Source organism: Papaver somniferum, unplaced genomic scaffold, assembly GCF_003573695.1.
Source record: "Papaver somniferum cultivar HN1 unplaced genomic scaffold, ASM357369v1 unplaced-scaffold_125, whole genome shotgun sequence".
Taxonomy (NCBI): domain Eukaryota; kingdom Viridiplantae; phylum Streptophyta; class Magnoliopsida; order Ranunculales; family Papaveraceae; genus Papaver; species Papaver somniferum.
This window is the reverse complement of record NW_020621603.1, coordinates 12,543,828-12,563,667: the sequence shown is the minus strand read 5'-3', so window position 1 is coordinate 12,563,667 and position 19,840 is coordinate 12,543,828. Positions and strand designations below refer to the sequence as shown.

The window sequence follows — 19,840 nt, the reverse complement described above, 5'->3', positions numbered from 1 at the left end:
TGTCTTGTGTAATACATGAGATTTCCTTGCAATTGAACAACTCTTTACCTAATTCATTTAAGCCAATTGAACTAGTTATGGTGAAGACGAACAAGGTTAATATGATATGCTCATATGGTTAACCTTCTGGTTACTGTGTTGAACCAACATACGCGTACACTTTTGGGCATGGTTTTCACAATACCAGTAAACGTGTATAGCAATTGTGTAGGACAAGTTAAGTTTTCGATCTAACGGTTGAGAATATTAGCTTGAATCTAAATCAGGTTTTCATCTAACGGTGAATATGGATTTCTTTGTAACTAAGGCAAAACCCTGATTTGAAGACTATATATAGGGGACATCTAGCATTGAGAAAACTAATCCCCACACGTCTGTGTGATACTAGTGCTCTCGCTAGAGTTTATCTCCATTAACCTTTGATTTTCTTCTCTAAAATCAGGTTAACGACTTAAAGACTTCATTGGGATTGTGAAGCCAGACCGATACTACTTTTATCTTAGTTGTGTGATCTGATATTGCATCTTCAATCGTACGAGTACAATATTTAATTGGCTTGAGATCGTGAGAGTTCTCCGATAGGCAAGATAAAGGAGTCACAAACATCTTCGTCTCTCTGGTTGTGATTCCTTGACAAACCGCCTGTGTAGTCAGGAAGGATTGTTGAGAGGTGATTGATTAATCTAGGCTGTTCTTCGGGAATATAAGACCGGTTTATCAATTTGTTTCTGATTCACCTTTATTTTATATCAAAAGACGAAACAAACTTTAGGGTTTATCTGTGGGAGACAGATTTATTCCTTTGGTAGACTTTTCTGTGGGAAACGGATTTGTTTATTGTTAAGCCTGCGATTGTGTTTGTAGCAACTCTTAGTTGTGGGTGAGATCAGCTAAGGGAATCAAGTACGTAGCATCCTGCTGGGATCAGAGGCGTATGAGCATAACTGTACCTTGTATCAGTGGGAGATTGATAGGGATTCAACTATAGGCCAGTCTGAAGTTAGCGTGTAGTAGGCTAGTGTCTGTAGCGGCTTAATACCGTATGTGTTCAATCTGGACTAGGTCCCGGGGTTTTTCTGCATTTACGGTTTCTCGTTAACAAAACTTCTGGTGTCTTTGTTATTTCTTTTCCGCATTATATTTGTTATGTAATAGAAATAATACAGGTTGTGCGTTTGATCTAATCAATTGGAAATCCAACCTTTGGTTGTTGATTGATATTGATTGATCCTTGGACATTGGTCTTTGGTACCTCCAAGTTATTCCTTGTGTTTGATTAAAGACTCGCTATTATTTAAGCTTGAGTAAATCAAAACAAGTGAGAGATATTAACTCCTTGAGATACTTTAATCTAGATTGAGTCTGACTGTCTAGTTGATTCTCTAGCAAAGTATTTCGGAGTTAGTCCATACAGATTGCTAAACGAAATATTGGGTGGTGTTGTTAGACCCCCGCTTTTACAGAACCGTTCGCATACTGGTATGCAAACTTGGTTCCCGGACTTTAACAGTTAAAATCGTTCGCATACTAGGTATGAAAACAAGGTTTCCGGACTTGAATCATACCACAACAGTTTTCATATTGGTATGCATATTGTGTTGTATCCAGACAAAGGTTAATTGTTTTAAACTCCCATTTCAATCATTGAAACATCCTTAGAAGACGACAATAGCTGTCTCACACAAACTATTAGCTTATAAGTAATTTTCAAGTGATTGAATGATCAATACAAAATTTTCTGAGTCGACACCAAATGATTGTCTCACACAAATCATGTAAGATGCTTCAAGGCGATTTTCACATGATCATCTTTTGACTTATTATTTAGTTTCCAACAAATAAATTGTTTAAAACTAAACTTGTCAAGAATATGATGAACATAGCTAAAGAAAAAAGCTTCCAAAACATATTTCGAGAAATAGATAATCGAGTTAAACTCAGCTCGAAATATGAAATGTGTATAATATTAAAGTCTATATAGTTATACGACTTAATCTCATTAGGATATAAAATAGAATAGACTTCTGAGTGATATATAAGTTTTAGTCTCTATATACCTTTTGTTGATGAAGTTCATCCAAGCTCTCCTCAGTAGATCTTCGTCTTCAATCAATGAACGCCGTGAAGTCTAAAGCTCAACTACACGTTCTATCATAATGCGAGACATAACTATAAGTAGACTAGAAATCAAGACTTATAGTTTTGATCAACTAAACTTGACAAATAATCTTGAGATAGCAACGCTTGCGAGTTCGAACGAGCAATGCTTTAACAATCTCCCCTTTTGTCAATTTTAGTGACAAAACTATCAATACATATGGATTACAAAATAAATAAACTTTGTACTTTCTCATCCATCATGCTTGATTACCTTGGTTCTTCAATATTCTTTTAATTCTTCGCCACTCCAAGTACTCCAGTGATTCAGAACGTGTGCAACTCAGCATCATTATTGTTGAAGATCCGTAGCCATAATAATAAGAAAACATCTGAAAAACATCTGTTCTCAATCATTATCATATAGTGTCATAGTATCATTACACGGCATCAAAGTCCAATTGTGTAGCGACGCGAATATTTTCGTTGGGATTTGAGCCCTAGCCCAACCCATATGACTTTTTGTTTAGCTAAGTAGTCATCCCTTAGCAGCAATTGGCGAGCATCATTAGTAGATACCTTGGAGAAATCTAGAAAAAGGAAAACAATTTGCATGTGTCCCACGTGATCAACATGAGCTAGCTAGGGAGGTTTTCGTCTTTTTGATTTATTTATTTTACAAAGCAACTCAATTTGCAGACAGTCCCGTTCTTATTTTTCTTTGTAAACTCCACCTTCTTCCCTTTTCATCAACAACTTCTGCTGCTGATTCTAGAACATCTCTAGCAAGAGGAAAAGGACCTTGTTCTCAACCTAATTTACTCTCTGGTTCTGTCTAAGAAGGTTCAACTGCGTTCAGGTAGGGGGTTTTCTTCCATTTTTTTGAACTATGGGTTTATGATGCAAATCGATACTGTTAATGCATGTTTGTTTTTAAATCTCTCTCGGTTAATTTGTGCTTTCTATATGGCTATTTTGCAACTTCACATGATTTCGGGTTTAATTAAATTGTATTTGAAAGTATTTTAGTCTGATTGAGAGAACATAAAGGAATCCCTAAATTTTATTTTTTTTCTACTGGTTCTTCTCTCAACTTTCATTTGAATATTTTCTTAACTAAAATGTGTTGAACATGATTAATTTCTCCATGTTTATGACTATTGATACAAATCAGCGAATGGGTATTTGAGAGATTTGTAAATCCTGACTGCCCATTGAATTTCTTCCAATATTTTTAATGCTATATTTTTTATAAGTTTACACATGAAAACATGATTTTGAATTTCTGTAAAGAGAATTTGTAAACGATTACTGGTGATTATAAGTGATTCTCAAACAGAATTTATGAATGGTTTGCAGTCAACCAAGTTCTGATTTTAGTGTTAAATAAAATGTTAAAAAGAGTTTCTCAAATGTCCGCAACACTTGTTTGTAAAATGACATAGTGAGCCATTTAACTTCACTGTCAACCAAACAACAGTATAAATAAATTTGTTCCATGGTTTTTGTATTTTGACCTCTTTCAATCCCGTAAACTCAAATAATCCAACCCAATAATTTGTTTTACTACACCAACTTAAAAGCTTTTCAAATCCATGTTCGCACCTTAACTTGGAATGTACTACCGCTTAATTAAACCCATTGCTTTCATCTTTATTAAGTTTGGACTGTCTGCCTTGCTGTTGAATATGTTTGAATTTGGATAGTGATTCTTCTCACTCTTTCAAGGAAAGAAATGTTTACTGTACTTTGGCTAGTGAATTTTCAAATACTTATTGTACTCTTTTAAGGAAGAAATGTTTGGATTTAAATATGTTCGACTTTGGCTAGTGATTTGGCTCCTGTTTTTTCTTTTAGAAATGGATGCATTTAATCTTACATACTGTACTTCCATTTTGGTGTTTTCTTATGAAGCAGGCTTTTGTATAAGTTGTGATATCGTCTCCTTTCCCTTCTGTGAAATTGCTGTGGTTTAGAAATGTTCTTTTGTCTGAGAATTCACTTGTGATTGTTATCACTAAGAACTAGAAAGCTCTACTTTAGGAACGTCGGGCCTAAGTGGCACCCCACCAACTCAGTGGCTACCCGGAAGATCGTTGCGGCAACGATGGCTGGTAACCAGAACTACCCTACCCTGACGGTGGCTATGGTCATGTGAATAGTAGAGTAAATTTGCTTTGTGGCTCTTAATCTTTTTATGGTTTACATTTGCATAAGAATTACATTTATATATTTCTGTTAGCTGGTGCTTTTGTTTTTTATCTACGTTTAGCTCTCGCATTACATTTTCGGTGTTACACCCTCTACTGGGAATTCGCTCACTCCTTTTGTTTTGTTTTCCCCCCTCATAGTACAAAGAGAAGTTGCAGCAGTAAGCCGGGCAGAGCTTATGGAAAGCTGTTAGCGCTTGAAAGTTAGTATTTGGGATAATTGGAGTTTAGTACTCAGGTTTGGACCAACACTAACATTTGTCCAACGTTAGTGCTTGGTACCTGGACTGGACGTTGACTCGCGTTGACTAGGTTAAGTCAAAACTTTTGTTTAGTAATTATTAATAAATTCATATAATTGTGTAATTATGTAACGAGATTACAGTTATACCCTTAAGTGTATTAATACTTACACAATAACCATTATTATAGCTCAGGCACCCAACGCCACAAACTCATTCTCGGTTCTAACCATTTTGGCTTCCCAGTATCAACTTGTAGAATCCATGGAAGTAATCACCACCTGCACCAGTTCTCATCACAGCAACAACAAATCAACCCATCTTCTCAGTTTATCCTAACTCTTCTTATAAATCAACCATATATGTTGCCATCTTCCAATCCACCACAATCACATGAATCAGACAACATCAAAATCTTCAGAATCTGCTACTGTAATTCTTCAGTTTACCTGCAGCTTCGAACATCAACAGCAGCTGTAATTCTTCTTCACCTTGTGTTCTTGATTGTAACAGGTGCAAACCCCCCATTGATCTCAGCTCCAAACTAATTTTTTTTTGTAATTCAAACCCAACATGTCCATCTTATCTTCACCTAATTCAGTTCAAAATCTCCAGATCCAAAACCCGAACTTCTCGAGCATCAATAACATCTACTACTCATTCCTCATCTCGATTCAGCATTGATTTTTCGATCTCAGGCAGCACCTCAATTCATCTCTGAATCTGCTCTCTACACATCACAACCCATCTGAGCTTGATTTCTCATCTTGAAGAGACACTTTCATCTCAAATACACTGATTACCATATAACTCATAACATCACCGATCTTCCAATTACATTTAAAAGTCAGATGCAACGTTCAATTATAGATACCTGTAGAAACCCAATTCTTCTCAAAGTTATAAGAACCCTAATTTCACCATCAATTCGAAATCAAACCATCTCAATACGAAATTCAAAATTAAATCAAACCCCAACTGCCAATTTTTTCGTTGATTCTGAATATACCATGTAACATCTCGTATGAACCCATGAACATCAATATCTCAGATGCTCTTCTCCCAAATCAACACCCATTTCTTCGATTCAACAACAGTTCTTTATATCACTTCTAAATCTTACCCCCAAAATTAACACAAACTCTGGTTGTTCTGAATCTCCTCAATCGAAGCATATCTTTAATCTCCGCTAACCCTAATTTTTTCTTTTCCATTTCTTCACCAGTTCAAACAGTGATGATTTCTTCTCGAATTAACACAACCATCTTCATGGCAGTGACACCAACAGACATCTGGTAATATTCAGTCACAACTCATCCCTGTTATCGATTTGCAGCTGCAACGGAGAGTACGGGGAAGAAGAAGAAAAAGAAAACTGGAAATAGATAACATGGGGTTCTAGGTTACTGAGAATAAGCCCACTTCAAGGGTACACTTGTGATAGACACATTTTTGTGTCTACATTGTATTCAATGTCTCTATTGTTAGTGCTCGATTTTTGTACTAATTTTGATGCTTTGTGTGTTTGTAGGTGTTTTTGGAGAAATACACTTGTGTGGAAAAAGTTGCTCAAAAAGTGCTATTTGGACTTCCAGAGAAAAGTATTAAAGGCACCCTCAATTTGGATAAGGGGCACCTCAGTTGGGCACCTGCTATTCGCACCCTCAGTTTGGTTAGGGGGACACCATCTTCAACATTTCAAAAATTCGTTTTGGCGGGAAGATTTTATTCTCAACTGTCAGATTTCAATCAAGGATTTGGAGGTGTTATAGGGAGACTAAATGGCTGAAAAATTTATGGGATTGTTCCTTGGACATATACAAAGCTATTACAAGTGTTTTGGTCTATCAAATTTGGCTGAAAAATCCGTGAGAAGAAATCAGGGCAGCACGTGCATGAGAGGGACAATTCACGGGATTACATGAGTTTTGGAGAATTTAAACGTGTTCTGCTCATGTATGATGACTCTAACAACACTTTGGACCTTGAAAAAGATAAATGAGGAGATTTTGCAGCTGTAGAAACGCGTAAGAAGCAAAATCAGGGAAGAAAATATTCCCAAAATATTTTCTTTACTGCCCGAGTTCAATGAAGAATATTGAGAATCATGGCGTGATTAAATGAGTCTAAGGAGTATAAATAGGTGGATGGGATCATAGAGAAGGGGTGTCGAAAGTCTAGGGGGCTGAGGAGAGCCAGAGAAGAAGAAATTCGAGTTTTCCCAAACTCGGTTTCTGCTGCTGCTGCTGATGATGAACATGAAGAACACGAAGAACGGACATGCAGAAACAGTCGTTTTTTAACAGTGTCAACGACTCACAGACGTGGGTCGTACATCAGAGGCAGACTTATTTTCCAGCGTTTGCGACACAGAGTCGTGGGTCTTAGAGCAACAGTATCAGTGACACACAATGTAGTTAATATCGGATATCGGTTCATCTCGGCCGGGACCGATACACTGGTACGATTTTATATCGGAGATATTATCGTTGAAATATCGGTTCTAGATTTAGAGACTATAATTTTATATTAAATATTTCTCCACACATTTTCGGATAAGATATAATAGATAACATCAATTTTATCAAAAAAACAAAAGAGTAACTTTAGTAGACTTGCTTCGAGAGCTACATGCACCTCTACTACCACCTGGAAGACTTTCTTCGCCAAAATTACCCTTAAACTTTATAAAAAACGACCAATACCGTCTCATATCAGGAAATGTAGGAAAATTTCGTATCGACCGATACGGCCGATATTTGACCGAAACGGCCGATATTCGACCGATACGGCCGATATTATCGGGCAAATATCGTATCCCCGATATCCTTCTTATCGTATCGTTCTGGGCCGATATCCGAAATATCCCCGATATATCGGCCGATACGGCCGATATTGACTACATTGGTGACACATACTGTGGGTCGTAGTTCTCTGGTTTGTAACAAATATAATTGTTACAAACCCGGTTTTGAATTATTTCTCCATTTTCATCATTTGTAAACACCCTTTGAGCAATAATAATGATTTTTGAGCGTGTTTCCAACATGATGAGCAGCTAATTCTTCCACAACCAAGGCAATGGGGAAGCTATTTACGCATGAATAATTGGTAATTATTTTATTTTCTCTAATATTTAATTATAATTCACTCAATCACTGCTTTTGCAGAGTTTTAAATTGTTTGCGTAATTTTCCTAATCAGTTGTGATTCAATTAGATAGGTTATGCTTTGTTTAGATAATCTATGCTTAAGGGATACAATTGATGTTTGAGAATTTGCTTGATTATTAGTGAGTTAGGATATAAAGGACTTAAAAGATAATTAGAGTTTTGGATTATTTACCATCATTAATTCATGTGTAATAGTGGAATCAATGTCTTGGTTATTTTCTCATACCTCTCGCCCACTTTGTTAATATTTTTTTTATATAATTTTATTAAATATTTAAATTTAATCTTCACAAGTCCGAGAGTTTGAACCTCATTACTACAACATTATTCAAAAATATTATCATTTTGGTGCCGCCGACGCGGATTTGTTCTTAGGTAGAATTTTTAGTTTTTTTTTATTTCATTTGTTTTTTTTTACGTTTCTTTGGGTGTGTCTTTGTATTAAAGGTTTGAAGTTGGATACTAAAGACTTGGAATCAAAGCTTAAAGCCAAAAGAGAAGGAAAAAGACAAAGCAAAAAAAAAAAAAAAAGAGGAATTTATTTTTATTTTTTTTAGAGACCTTCCATTTTTTGTAATTTTTATTTCTTTTCTTTTGCACTTTATTTGGACTTTGGACTTGGACAATTTTTTTTTTAAAACCCTAAGGAAGGGTACATTAAATATAAAACTGTTTGCAGGGAAGGACGACGATTATAATATCGTCTCGGCCCCTCAAGTTCGCAAATGACATAGGAGTCGTGGCCCGAGTCGACTTCAGCGGTTCTGCGGCCGTCTGGTACGGGAGGTAAGCTTTCGAAACACCCGTGAATCCCCTGTCAGCGGGTTTATTGTATGCCTTAAGGTGAATATATGCTGAGGATTTGAATACGGTTGTTTTAATTTCCCAGTAAAGGGCAACGCCTGGCCAAATTAAGATAAGGACTCGGATTTCATCACCGTTTCCTTCTTGCCCGCCTTAGGAAAACGAAACCAAACGCGAACCTAAGCTTAAAATTTTTACTAGAACGAGACCTATAGGTTAACGAGCTTAATAGGAAAGTCGTTCGAAAAATATTGGTTACTCTTTTGAGCATACTTTGAAGTTCATGATGGTTTCTGCGAGTTGAATGCGTGACTGCGTCGCCTTATAATATCGGTGAGACCTTGGGTATCAAAGCTCCTCGCAGCGTCCCTCGTCTCAATTCAACTTACTTAAACTCGGATTGATTCCAGAGAGGTTTGCTCAGATTGTAACGAATTCCTTTTCGAAAGATTAGAAGCTGGTCTAGAAACAATCTAAGCGGAGCCATCATGCTTGTTGTTTGCTAGATTTTATAGGTTTGATTTGGTCGAGTCAGCCTTGTTTGTGGTTGTGTAGAATTCCCTTGCAATTAAGAATGTCGAACTGGTATGATAGAAGCCAATACAATGACTATCGACCTGAATTTGAATATGGACATCATCCTTTTTATGACCATGTTGGGAATAGTTGTTGGGAACGCCATCCTTTGGAAGGATATGGGTCATACCCTGGTGAGCCCAATTACTATCCACACATGCATCAGTCTTACGAGCAAGAAGATTATAGTACTAGTTCTTCGTCTCTAGAGGATACAATCAAACTATTGAAAAGTAGTCCTTTTTATGATCCCTCTGTTCCTATTCCTCCTTTAGAAGAGTCCCTCAGGAAGTTAGCTGAGATGAATAGTATAATTATAGACAAAAGAACTACAATATTGAGTGAACCTTCTTTATAAGACCACCTCAAGCGGATAGCTGAGACGAACGAAAGAATTGCTCAAAATTACTTGAATTTCCAATATAGTGTATCCAATAATACCCTTGAGAATGAAGATAGTTATTTACATAATCAAGATAACAAGGTTAGAATTGGTAGCACTACTTGTTTTGATGAGGTTCGATCTTTTTCATGTTATTATGATGAGGATAGTGTTGATGGAGAATCATACTTATGTAGGAATAGTGATCAGGAAATGGATACTCCAATTGAGCTTTACAATGATAATATTATTTCTATTTCAAATCCAAATAATTTTAATAATTATTCACCTATTCAAAAGGACGAGGATTTGACTAGAGATACCCTCGTTTTAGACGATGTAGTATTTCCTGTTTACAAAGTCGATAATGATTTAGAGGAACGAGTTTATTCTGAGAATAATGTTTTAGAGTCTAGCGATTTAGAAACAATAGTCTTAGACGAAGAAGATGAACTCGTAGAGCTTTTAAATATGAGTGAGGATGCATCACCTGAGTATAACCTAACAGAATCAATTGACCATTTTCAGGATTCCGATGATCTAGAAATTAGGGAAATTGTAGTTAGTCTACCTAGAGACACACAAAACTCTAGTTTGGGGGTGATTATCATTCTCCCTGTGCTTTACCTTTAACTCTTTGAAAGTTTCCTCGTGTAAGGCTTGACATTTGTGCCTCAACCATCGTACAAGATTATCTCCATACACGTTTTCACGAACCTAATAATGTCCAGAAAGAAGTTCAGTCATTAGAAACCCATCCTCTGGTTGATGTGGTTTGCCTAGGCTATGATACCCTTATTGACTTTGTTTTCCCACCAAATAGTTTTCTTCCAAATGTGGGAACGTTTATATTTCAAATGTGTCGAATATTTAGTTGTGAGACTAAACCTAAATGCTTTAGGAAATTAGAATCAACACATTTTCTTAAGAATGACTACTACCCTCACTGTGGTCAATTTTGTAAGTCAAACCTGATTGACTTAGAGGATCCTCAATTATTTAGGTTATTATTATGTGCTTCTAAATTTTTATTTGAGTTTTTACAGACTCTAGGACCTAATAATTCGGATCTCACTTTTGAGGAGTTGCAGCCTAAAGAAATATATTTAGACCCTTTTATAGAACCTGAACCTGAACCACAATTATATGTAGTTGTCTTAATCAGGAAACTAGGTAAGGGCATGCTAGTCTTGTTCATTTTCTTGGTTTACTGCAGTTTCCTTTGGTCAGCTCTATTTGGTTTTGAAGACCCACAGTTATTCCGGCTACTGTTATACGGTTCGAGTTGACTAATCCTTTCCTAAGTCTGGCTGAAGACTTTAAACTTAGCACTTCTTGGGAGGTAACCCATGCTCATGCAACATGGTAATATCTTTCCTTAACTCTTTTTCTTCAAGTGGTAACAGTTTCTCCTTGTTCATGCTTTTAATTTTATCTTTAGAACATCGAGGACAATGTTATATTTAAGTTTGGGGGTGGGGAAGAACTTTTTAGTTGCACTTTTGAAACTTCTAGCGTCACATGGTATCCGGTTAGCTAAGTTTACATACTGTTTCTCACCGAAAAGATAGAAATTGGAATGTTAGGGATAACAACCTTTTGAGACATTAGAGAAAAAGACATTGAGATCCTTGAAATTCAGGAGAGAACTTGTTACTTTTAGAGGGTAATCGTGATGGACCTAACCATACATGATGGAAAGGCAAGTAGGTCAGGAAATGCCAGAAAGACAAAGCAACCTCACAATGTAGTCTTAGTTACTGGATTACGACTCTCTCTCAGTAGAAACTTATCATCATCAACAAGCGGAGCGACATCAAAATCTATGAAGAAAGTTGAAGATGTTTTAGGTTTAGAAGCAACAATAGAAAAGAATAATTCAAAAATCAAAGTTGAAGTTATAAAAGCAAATGATATAAGTTGTTAGAATCCATGATACCAAGACATCACAAGTTGCGAAGATCCAAGTTTTGAAAGTCCTTCTCTCATGGCCATGTAAATTGTTGTCTTGTAATTTTTGTTTCCAACAAAAAAAAAATGAAATAAAATTTTTTTTTGAAAAAAACGAAAAATGAAAAAAATCATCGTTACGTTTTGTTCAATAAGGCCAAAGGGAAGTAGAAATTTATAAGTCAAGCAAGAAATCGAAGAGAAGAGTTAATTGTCAAGGTTCTATGAGGTTCGATAGTTTATCATCAACGGTTGAAGACCGAAGAAGACGTTGTTTCTACTGAGCATTATGAGAGAGTCGGAAAAAAAAAAGATACATTTGGTTGCTTTGTTAGTCCGCTTTGAATCTGGAACAAGATCTTTCTAGCACTGGTTTAACTCATCACACGTAATTAGTCCAGCTGTATAGCAGATGTCCCTCTCATCTTTATCTCTCTCCTAATCTTATCCAGCTGTAAAGCAGCGGACGCATCTTACAATGTTTATCTAGCTGTGTAGCGGATATCTCTTTATCTAGCAGTGTTGTGGATGTGTCTCTCCTTTTCTCCAGTCAGCTTTAGAGCTGGCACCTTTAATTTCTCTGGCATTCTAGTTACTTGGAGATAGGTTGAGAATATGTATGTCCTCATAGCTCTTTGGATACTTGTGACCAATTAGAAGTAATGGTTTTGTGGGTACACCTCTGTTAAACCCTCCCGAGATTAACTCGGTTTTATTTTTTATTAGTTTTGCTCGAGGACTAGCATATAATAAGTTTGGAGGTATTTGACAGACACATTTTTGTGTCTAAATTGTACTCAATGTCTCTATTGTTAGTGCTCGATTTTTGTACTAATTTAGATACTTTGTGTGTTTGTAGGTGTTTTTGGAGAAATACACTTGTGTGGAAAAAGTTGCTCAAAAAGTGCTATTTGGACTCCCAGAGAAAAGTACTAAAGGCACCCTCAATTTGGATAAGGGGCACCTCAGTTGGTCACCTGCTATTCGCACCCTCAGTTTGGTCAGGGGGACACCATCTTCAACATTTCAAAATTTCGTTTTGGCGGGAAATTTTATTCTCAACTGTCAGATTTCAATCAAGGATTTGGAGGTGTTATAGAGAGACTAAATGGCTGAAAATTTATGGGATTGTTCATGGGACATATACAAAGCTATTACAAGTGTTTTGGTCTATCAAATTTGGCTGAAAAATCCGTGAGAAGAAATCAGGGCAGCACGTGCATGAGAGGGACAGTTCACGGGATTACATGAGTTTTGGAGAATTTAAACGTGTTCTGCTCATGTATGATGACTCTAGCAACACTTTGGACCTTGAAAAAGATAAATGAGGAGATTTTGCAGCTGTAGAAACGCGTGAGAAGCTAAATCAGGGAATAAAATATTCCCAAAATATTTTCTTTACTGCCCGAGTTCAATGAAGAATATTGAGAATCATGGCGTGATCAAATGAGTCTAAGGAGTATAAATAGGTGGATGGGATCATAGAGAAGGGGTGTCGAGAGTCTGGGGGGCTGAGGAGAGCCAAAGAAGAAGAAATTTGAGATTTCCCAAACTCGGTTTCTGCTGCTGCTGCTGATGATGATGAACATGAAGAACACGAAGAACGGACCTGCAGAGACAGTCGTTTTTTAACAGTGTCAACGACTCACAGACGTGGGTCGTACATCAGAGGCAGACTTATTTTCCAGCGTTTGCGACACAGAGCCGTGGGTCTTAGAGCAACAGTATCAGTGACACATAATGTGGGTCGTAGTTCTCTGGTTTGTAACAAATATAATTGTTACAAACCCGGTTTTGAATTATTTCTCCATTTTCATCATTTGTAAACACCCTTTGAGCAATAATAATGATTTTTGAGCGTGTTTCCAACATGATGAGCGGCTAATTCTCCCACAACCAAGGCAATGAGGAAGCTATTTACGCATGAATAATTGGTAACTATTTTATTTTCTCTAATATTTTAATTATAATTCACTCAATCACTGCTTTTGCAGAGTTTTAAATTGGTTGCGTAATTTTCCTAATCAGTTGTGATTCAATTAGATAGGTTATGCTTTGTTTAGATAATTTATGCTTAAGGGATACAATTGATGTTTGAGAATTTGCTTGATTATTAGTGAGTTAAGATATAAAGAACTTAAAAGATAATTAGAGTTTTGGATTATTTACCATCATTAATTCATGTGTAATAGTGGAATCAGTGTCTTGGTTATTTTCTCATACCTCTCGCCCACTTTGTTAATATTTTTGTATATAATTTTATTAAATCTTTAAATTTAATCTTCACAAGTTCGAGAGTTTGAACCTCATTACTACAACATTATTCAAAAATATTATCAACTTGTAATCTCGTTATTCTTATAATATTTTTATTTTACAAATTCATTAAAGTCTAGTCATAAACAGTCAATGTAGGTCAGCGTTTAGTCCAGGTACCAAGCACTAACATTGGACAAATGTTAGACCAGAACCTAGTGTTAGTCAAAACCTGAATACTAAACTCTAATTATCCCTTAGTATTTTGTAAGCTTATGATATGGTATATCACAGGGGTATCTGGGTAGTTAGTTTGCTTGCCTTATCCCATGTCATTTTTGTACATTTTGCTGCTATGATTGGGATCTTGTAAATGATATTGTTATGCATATGCTTTGTAACTGGAAACTTGGTGGTGTTCTGTACAGAAGGTCTGATTTTGGATTGTATATACTGCATACAGAACCTTTATTTCTCGTTGGTGTGTCGGCATGTCTTCATTTATGTACTGGTATCTGCTTAGAACTACTTTTACTTGAAGGTTTCAGTCTTACATAAGTAGTATATACAGTGAGTGCTTGCCTGAAGCTTTGACTCTTTGGGATTTATTTAAATTAACCTCCTTAGACTTATAATACAAATAAATGCACTTTTCAAAGTGTCTTTTAATTTAAGTTAGGAATCATGATTTTGGTTGACTAATTGTTAAACAGTTGTTATACCTCGTTGTCATTTTTTAATCTAAATTTCATATTGTATTTGATTCCTCTTTGACGTTAACCTAATTTCTAAATTTGAAGTTTGGTCTACTCTATTTATGTACGATGCATCTTTTACCTTAACATGAATTTACTACGTCATAAAGGGTGTTAGTCTAAGTTTTTAATTTCCAGTAGCTAGAAGTCATCTTGTTTGGAACTTCATAGTCGACGGTGATGGCATAACGTTAAAAATTTGTTTGAAAAATGGATTTACTTAGCGAATTTTATTTTTATGTTTTACCACGTAAAGGAAATTCTCCTTTTGCATCTATGTTCATTTTTGGGCCTTCTTATGAGTATGACGTTATAAAATGTTCATTTTACATTTGGGGAATGTTGGACTTAATTTGACAAATTTTATTGGATTTTTCTTCGGATAAGTATGTACTTGTTATTCTACCGTATAAACTGCTCCTTCACTATTTTCTTTTTTACAAATATTTTGTGTGTATGCACCTTTTTACACGTCGAGGGACATACTGGGATTTTTTGTCTTGCTAATGGGTTGAAAACCAGCCCATTAGGAGGGAAAATTCACCAGTCCGTTACAGTTGGTAATCAGAGCAAAGGTTCCAACTTATCGGGATTGTGTTTTGTTTTCATGTTTACTAAATAGTTGACTTTCCACAGATTTACCTACAGTGGCATGCTTTGATTTTGGTTAAACTCGTAGAAATATACTGGTATGTCGCATTTCAGTCGGTATTTGGTGAATGAGAACACTTTTTTTTTGTTGGTGTTACTGATTTGTTATTCTTAGTATTGTATGAATTTGACTTGTCTTAATTGTGCTACTGATTTGTTATAGGACTCCAAAGTAGGAATGTGTAATATTGTTTAAACATGTCCTTGCTTTTCCACTGCACAATTTTTTTGAAAGAGTCTTACTGGTTTTGGGGATTGGGGAGCACTAACCAGATGCTGTGATATACATATCATTTGCGTGTGTTAGTAATGTACATTACTAATCAATTGTAAATCTGACGCTTAGTTTTCTTATGAAGATGTCGAAGTGTGCCAAATCTATAGCATCAAGCTCTGTACGTAAGAAAAGGAATCTCAACAAGAGGACAACACGCCTTGAGAATGGTCTTGAAAAACTGTTGGGTTCCGTCAACACTATCGCTGATGCGGTGAAAGACCGTAAACGGATGAGAAATACTATGGACTTGAAGGAATTCAAGAAGGTGGTAGGAAAAGACAGAAATTTTAGTGGGACAACAGATCCTACCGAGGCAGAGAAGTGGTTGATGGGAATCGGGAAAGAGTTTGAAGCGTTACAAATTCCGAATGAAAAGAAGGTTAGACTTGCCACTTACCTGTTTGAGGGAGATGCCGATCATTGGTGGATATCTTTCAAGCGCATGGAAGATGTCAGCAACATGTGCTGGGAGAAGTTTGTGGAGCTATTTCTTAATAAGTACTTTCCACCGACAGTTAAAGCATTAAAGTGTGCTGAATTTGCTGCGTTGAGGCAAGGCAGTATGACGGTTATGCAGCTGGATCAGAAATTCAGTGAACTTGAACGTTACGGAACACATCTCGTCCCGACGCGGAATTAAGGCCTCGCCAACTTGAAGACGCATTGAGGCAAAGTATTCGTAACCAAGTCGTTGGACACGTGCACATGAATTATAACGATGTCTTAAAGGCAACACTAGCAATTGAGGCTAGCATGATCAAAGCACAAAATGAAAGGGAGGAAAACGAGGTTAAGAAAAGGAACGGAAACAACTCGTCGTCTCACCATAAACGTCCTCGCTTTGATTCGGACACCAACAAGGACAAAGTTAGTGGTTGCTGGCGATGCAGGGGAGATCACTTTGTGAGATATTGTCCAACACCAACACACCAAGGATCACAAGACGCAAATCAACCTTAACAGCCGAATGCGCGTAAACAGAATATTTATGCCAGACATCCTTATAACCCTCGCAACAACACACCAACCTTCCAGCCAAGGCAACAAAACGTTCAAGGAAAACTTAATCATGTCGCAGAGGTCAAAGGGAAAGCTGAAAGTTCCGTAATCAAGGGTAATTTTCTAATTTATCATTCTCGCGCTAAAATTTTTGTTTCGCACAGAAGCTAGTTGAAGGTAATCTTCACAGCTTTTCAATTTAATTTGAATTGAGGGACACAATTCTTTTTAGGGTGTAATGGTATAGCGACACGAATATTTTCGTTGGGATTTGAGCCCTACCCCAACTAGGGCTGTTCATGGTCGGTTTTGATTCGGTTTCTAGCCAAACCAAAACCGAAACCAATATTATTGGTTTCTAAAAATCTAAACCAAACCAATCCATTAACCATTGGTTCGGTTTCCAAATGGTTCCAGTTGGTTTCGGTTTGTCCCAGTGGTTTTTGGTTAACCAATAATTATGTCAGACCAAAAAAAAAATACACAAATTTACAGATAAAAAAATCGTAGTTGCCGATAGTATTAGTTTACACAAATATACAGACAAAAAAAAAAATCAAGAATAGTGTAAGCTTACTCTAATTCTAGAGATCAAAAGAAGATATATAATATATCTTAATTTAGTTATTGAAAAATAAAAAAGAAGGAAGACGGAAAGAAAAAAGTCGAGTAGCAGCAGCTGTTGTTGGGGGTGGAGAAGGGAGGCGGCTGAGAGAAGGAGAAAGAGAAAGAGGGAGAGTATCATAATGAAATATTAGATTTAGGGTTTCTATTTATCCTCTAAATCAATGGGTAGAATCTAATACTTTTAAATCGACGGTAGAAACTAAGTTTAAAAATTAATCGGTTCCCCAATGGTTTTTGGTTCGGTTTTCAGGTCAAACCAAAACCAAACCAGTAATGTCGGTTTTTCAACTTTTTTTACCAAACCAATCCAAATCTAAATGGTTTGGTTTGGTTTTTTGCTTATTGGTCTGGTTCGGTCGGTTTCCAACGGTTAACCGATACCATGTTCAGCCCTAACCCCAACCCATATGAATTTTTGTTTAGCTAAGTAGTCATCCCTTAGCAGCAATTGGCGAGCATGATTAGTAAATACCTTGGAGAAATCTAGAAAAAGGAAAAAAGTTTGCATGTGTGCCACGTGATCTACATGAGCTAGCTAGGGAGGTTTTCGTCTTTTTGATTTATTTTTTTTACAAAGCAACTCAATTTGCAGACAATCCCGTTCTTATTTTTCTTTGTAAACTCCACCTTCTTCCCTTTTCATCAACAACTTCTGCTGCTGATTCTAGAACATCTCTAGCAAGAGGAAAAAGACCTTGTTCTCAACCTAATTTACTCTCTAGTTCTGGCTAAGAAGGTTCAACTGCGTTCAGGTTGAGGGTTTTCTTCCATTTTTTTGAACTATGGGTTTATGATGCAAATCGATACTGTTAATGCATGTTTGTTTTCAAATCTCTCTCGGTTAATTTGTGCTTTCTATATGGGTATTTTGCAACTTCACATGATTTCGGGTTTAATGAAATTGTATTTTAAAGTATTTTAGTCTGATTGAGAGAACATAAAGGAATCCCTAAATTTTATTTTGTTTCTACTGGTTCTTCTCTCAACTTTCATTTGAATATTTTCTTAACTAAAATGTGTTGAACATGATTAATTTGTCCATGTTTATGACTATTGATACAAATCAGCAAATGGGTATTTGAGAGATTTGTAAATCCTGACTGTCCATTGAATTTCTTCCAATATTTTTAATGCTATATTTTTTATAAGTTTACACATGAAAACATATTTTGAATTTCTGTAAAGAGAATTTGTAAACGATTACTGGTGATTATAAGTGATTCTCAAACAGAATTTATGAATGGTTTGCAGTCAACTAAGTTCTGATTTTAGTGTTAAATAAAATGTTAAAATGAGTTTCTCAAGTGTCCGCAACACTTGTTTGTAAAATGACATAGTGAGCCATTTAACTTCACTGTTAACCAAAAAACAGTATAAATAAATTTGTTCCATGGTTTTTGTATTTTGACCTCTTTCAATCCTGTAAACTCAAATAATCCAACCCAATAATTTGTTTTACTACACCAACTTAAAAGCTTTTCAAATCCATGTTCTCACCTTAACTTGGAATGTACTACCGCATAATTAAACCCATTGCTTTCATCTTTGTTAAGTTTGGACTGTCTGCCTTGCTGTTGAATATGTTTGAATTTGGATAGTGATTCGTCTCACTCTTTCAAGGAAAGAAATGTTGACTGTACTTTTGCTAGTGAATTTTCAAATGCTTATTGTACTCTTTTAAGGGAAGAAATGTTTGGATTTAAATACGTTCGACTTTGGCTAGTGATTTGGCTCCTGTTTTTTTTTTTAGAAATGGATGCATTTAATCTTGGTATACATACTGTATTTCCACTTTGGTGTTTTCTTATGAAGCAGGCTTTTGTATAAGTTGCGATATCGTCTCCTTTCACTTTTGTGAAATTGCTGTGGTTTAGAAATGTTCTTTTGTCTGAGAATTCACTTGTGATTGCTGTCACTAAGAACTAGAAAGCTCTACTTTAGGAACGTCGGGCCTAAGTGGCACCCCACCAACTCGGTGGCTACCCGGAAGATCGTTGCGGCAACGATGGCTGGTAACCAGAACTACCCGGTGGCTATGGTCATGTGAATAGTAGAGTAAATTTGCTTTGTGGCTCTTAATCTTTTTATGGTTTACATTTGCATAAGAATTACATTTATATATTTCTGTTAGCTGGTGCTTTTGTTTTTTATCTACGTTTAGCTCTCGCATTACATTTTCGGTGTTACACCCTCTACTGGGCATTCACTCACTCCCTTTGTTTTGTTTTCCCCCCTCAGAGTACGAAGAGAAGTTGCAGCAGTAAGCCGGGCAGAGCTTACGGAAAGCTGTTAGCGCTTGAAAGTTAGTATTTTGTAAGCTTATGATATTGTATATCACAGAGGTATCTGGGTAGTTAGTTTGCTTGCCTTTTCCCATGTCATTTTTGTACATTTTGCTGCTATGATTGGGATCTTGTAAATGATCTTGTTATGCTTTGTAACTGGAAACTTGGTGGTGTCCTGTACAGAAGGTCTGATTTTGGCTTGTATATATACTGCATACAGAACTTTTATTTCTCGTTGATGTGTCGGCATGTCTTCATTTATGTACTGGTATCTGCTTAGAACTACTTTTACTTGAACTTAATGTACTTGAAAGTTTCAGTCTTACATAAGTAGTATATACAGTGAGTGCTTGCCTGAAGCTTTGACTCTTTGGGATATATTTAAATTAACCTCCTTAGACTTATAATACAAATAAATGTACTTTTCAAAGTGTCTTTTAATTTAAGTTAGGAATAATGATTTTGGTCGACTAATTGTTAAACAGTTGCTATACCCCCTTGTCATTTTTTAATCTAAATTTCATGTTGTATTTGATTCCTCTTTGAGGTTAACCTA

The 19,840-nt window shown here is 36.1% G+C and overlaps 2 long non-coding RNA genes across 5 annotated transcripts; both read left to right on the top strand.

Moving 5' to 3' along the window:
* The first annotated feature begins 2,816 nt into the window (after positions 1–2,816).
* On the top strand, positions 2,817–6,142 carry LOC113331465. 4 transcript variants are annotated; one of them, XR_003350936.1, is made up of 4 exons: positions 2,817–2,956; positions 4,015–4,619; positions 5,775–5,978; positions 6,081–6,142. It is a non-coding gene; the product is annotated as an uncharacterized LOC113331465 (long non-coding RNA). The 4 variants fall into 4 exon arrangements; XR_003350938.1 differs by lacking the exon at positions 5,775–5,978 and having other exon boundaries at positions 6,081–6,141; XR_003350939.1 differs by lacking the exons at positions 5,775–5,978; positions 6,081–6,142 and adding an exon at positions 4,745–4,920.
* An 11,469-nt stretch (positions 6,143–17,611) lies between these two features.
* LOC113331466 lies at positions 17,612–19,526 on the top strand. Its single transcript, XR_003350940.1, has 2 exons — positions 17,612–19,054; positions 19,238–19,526. It is a non-coding gene; the product is annotated as an uncharacterized LOC113331466 (long non-coding RNA).
* Positions 19,527–19,840: the final 314 nt, after the last annotated feature.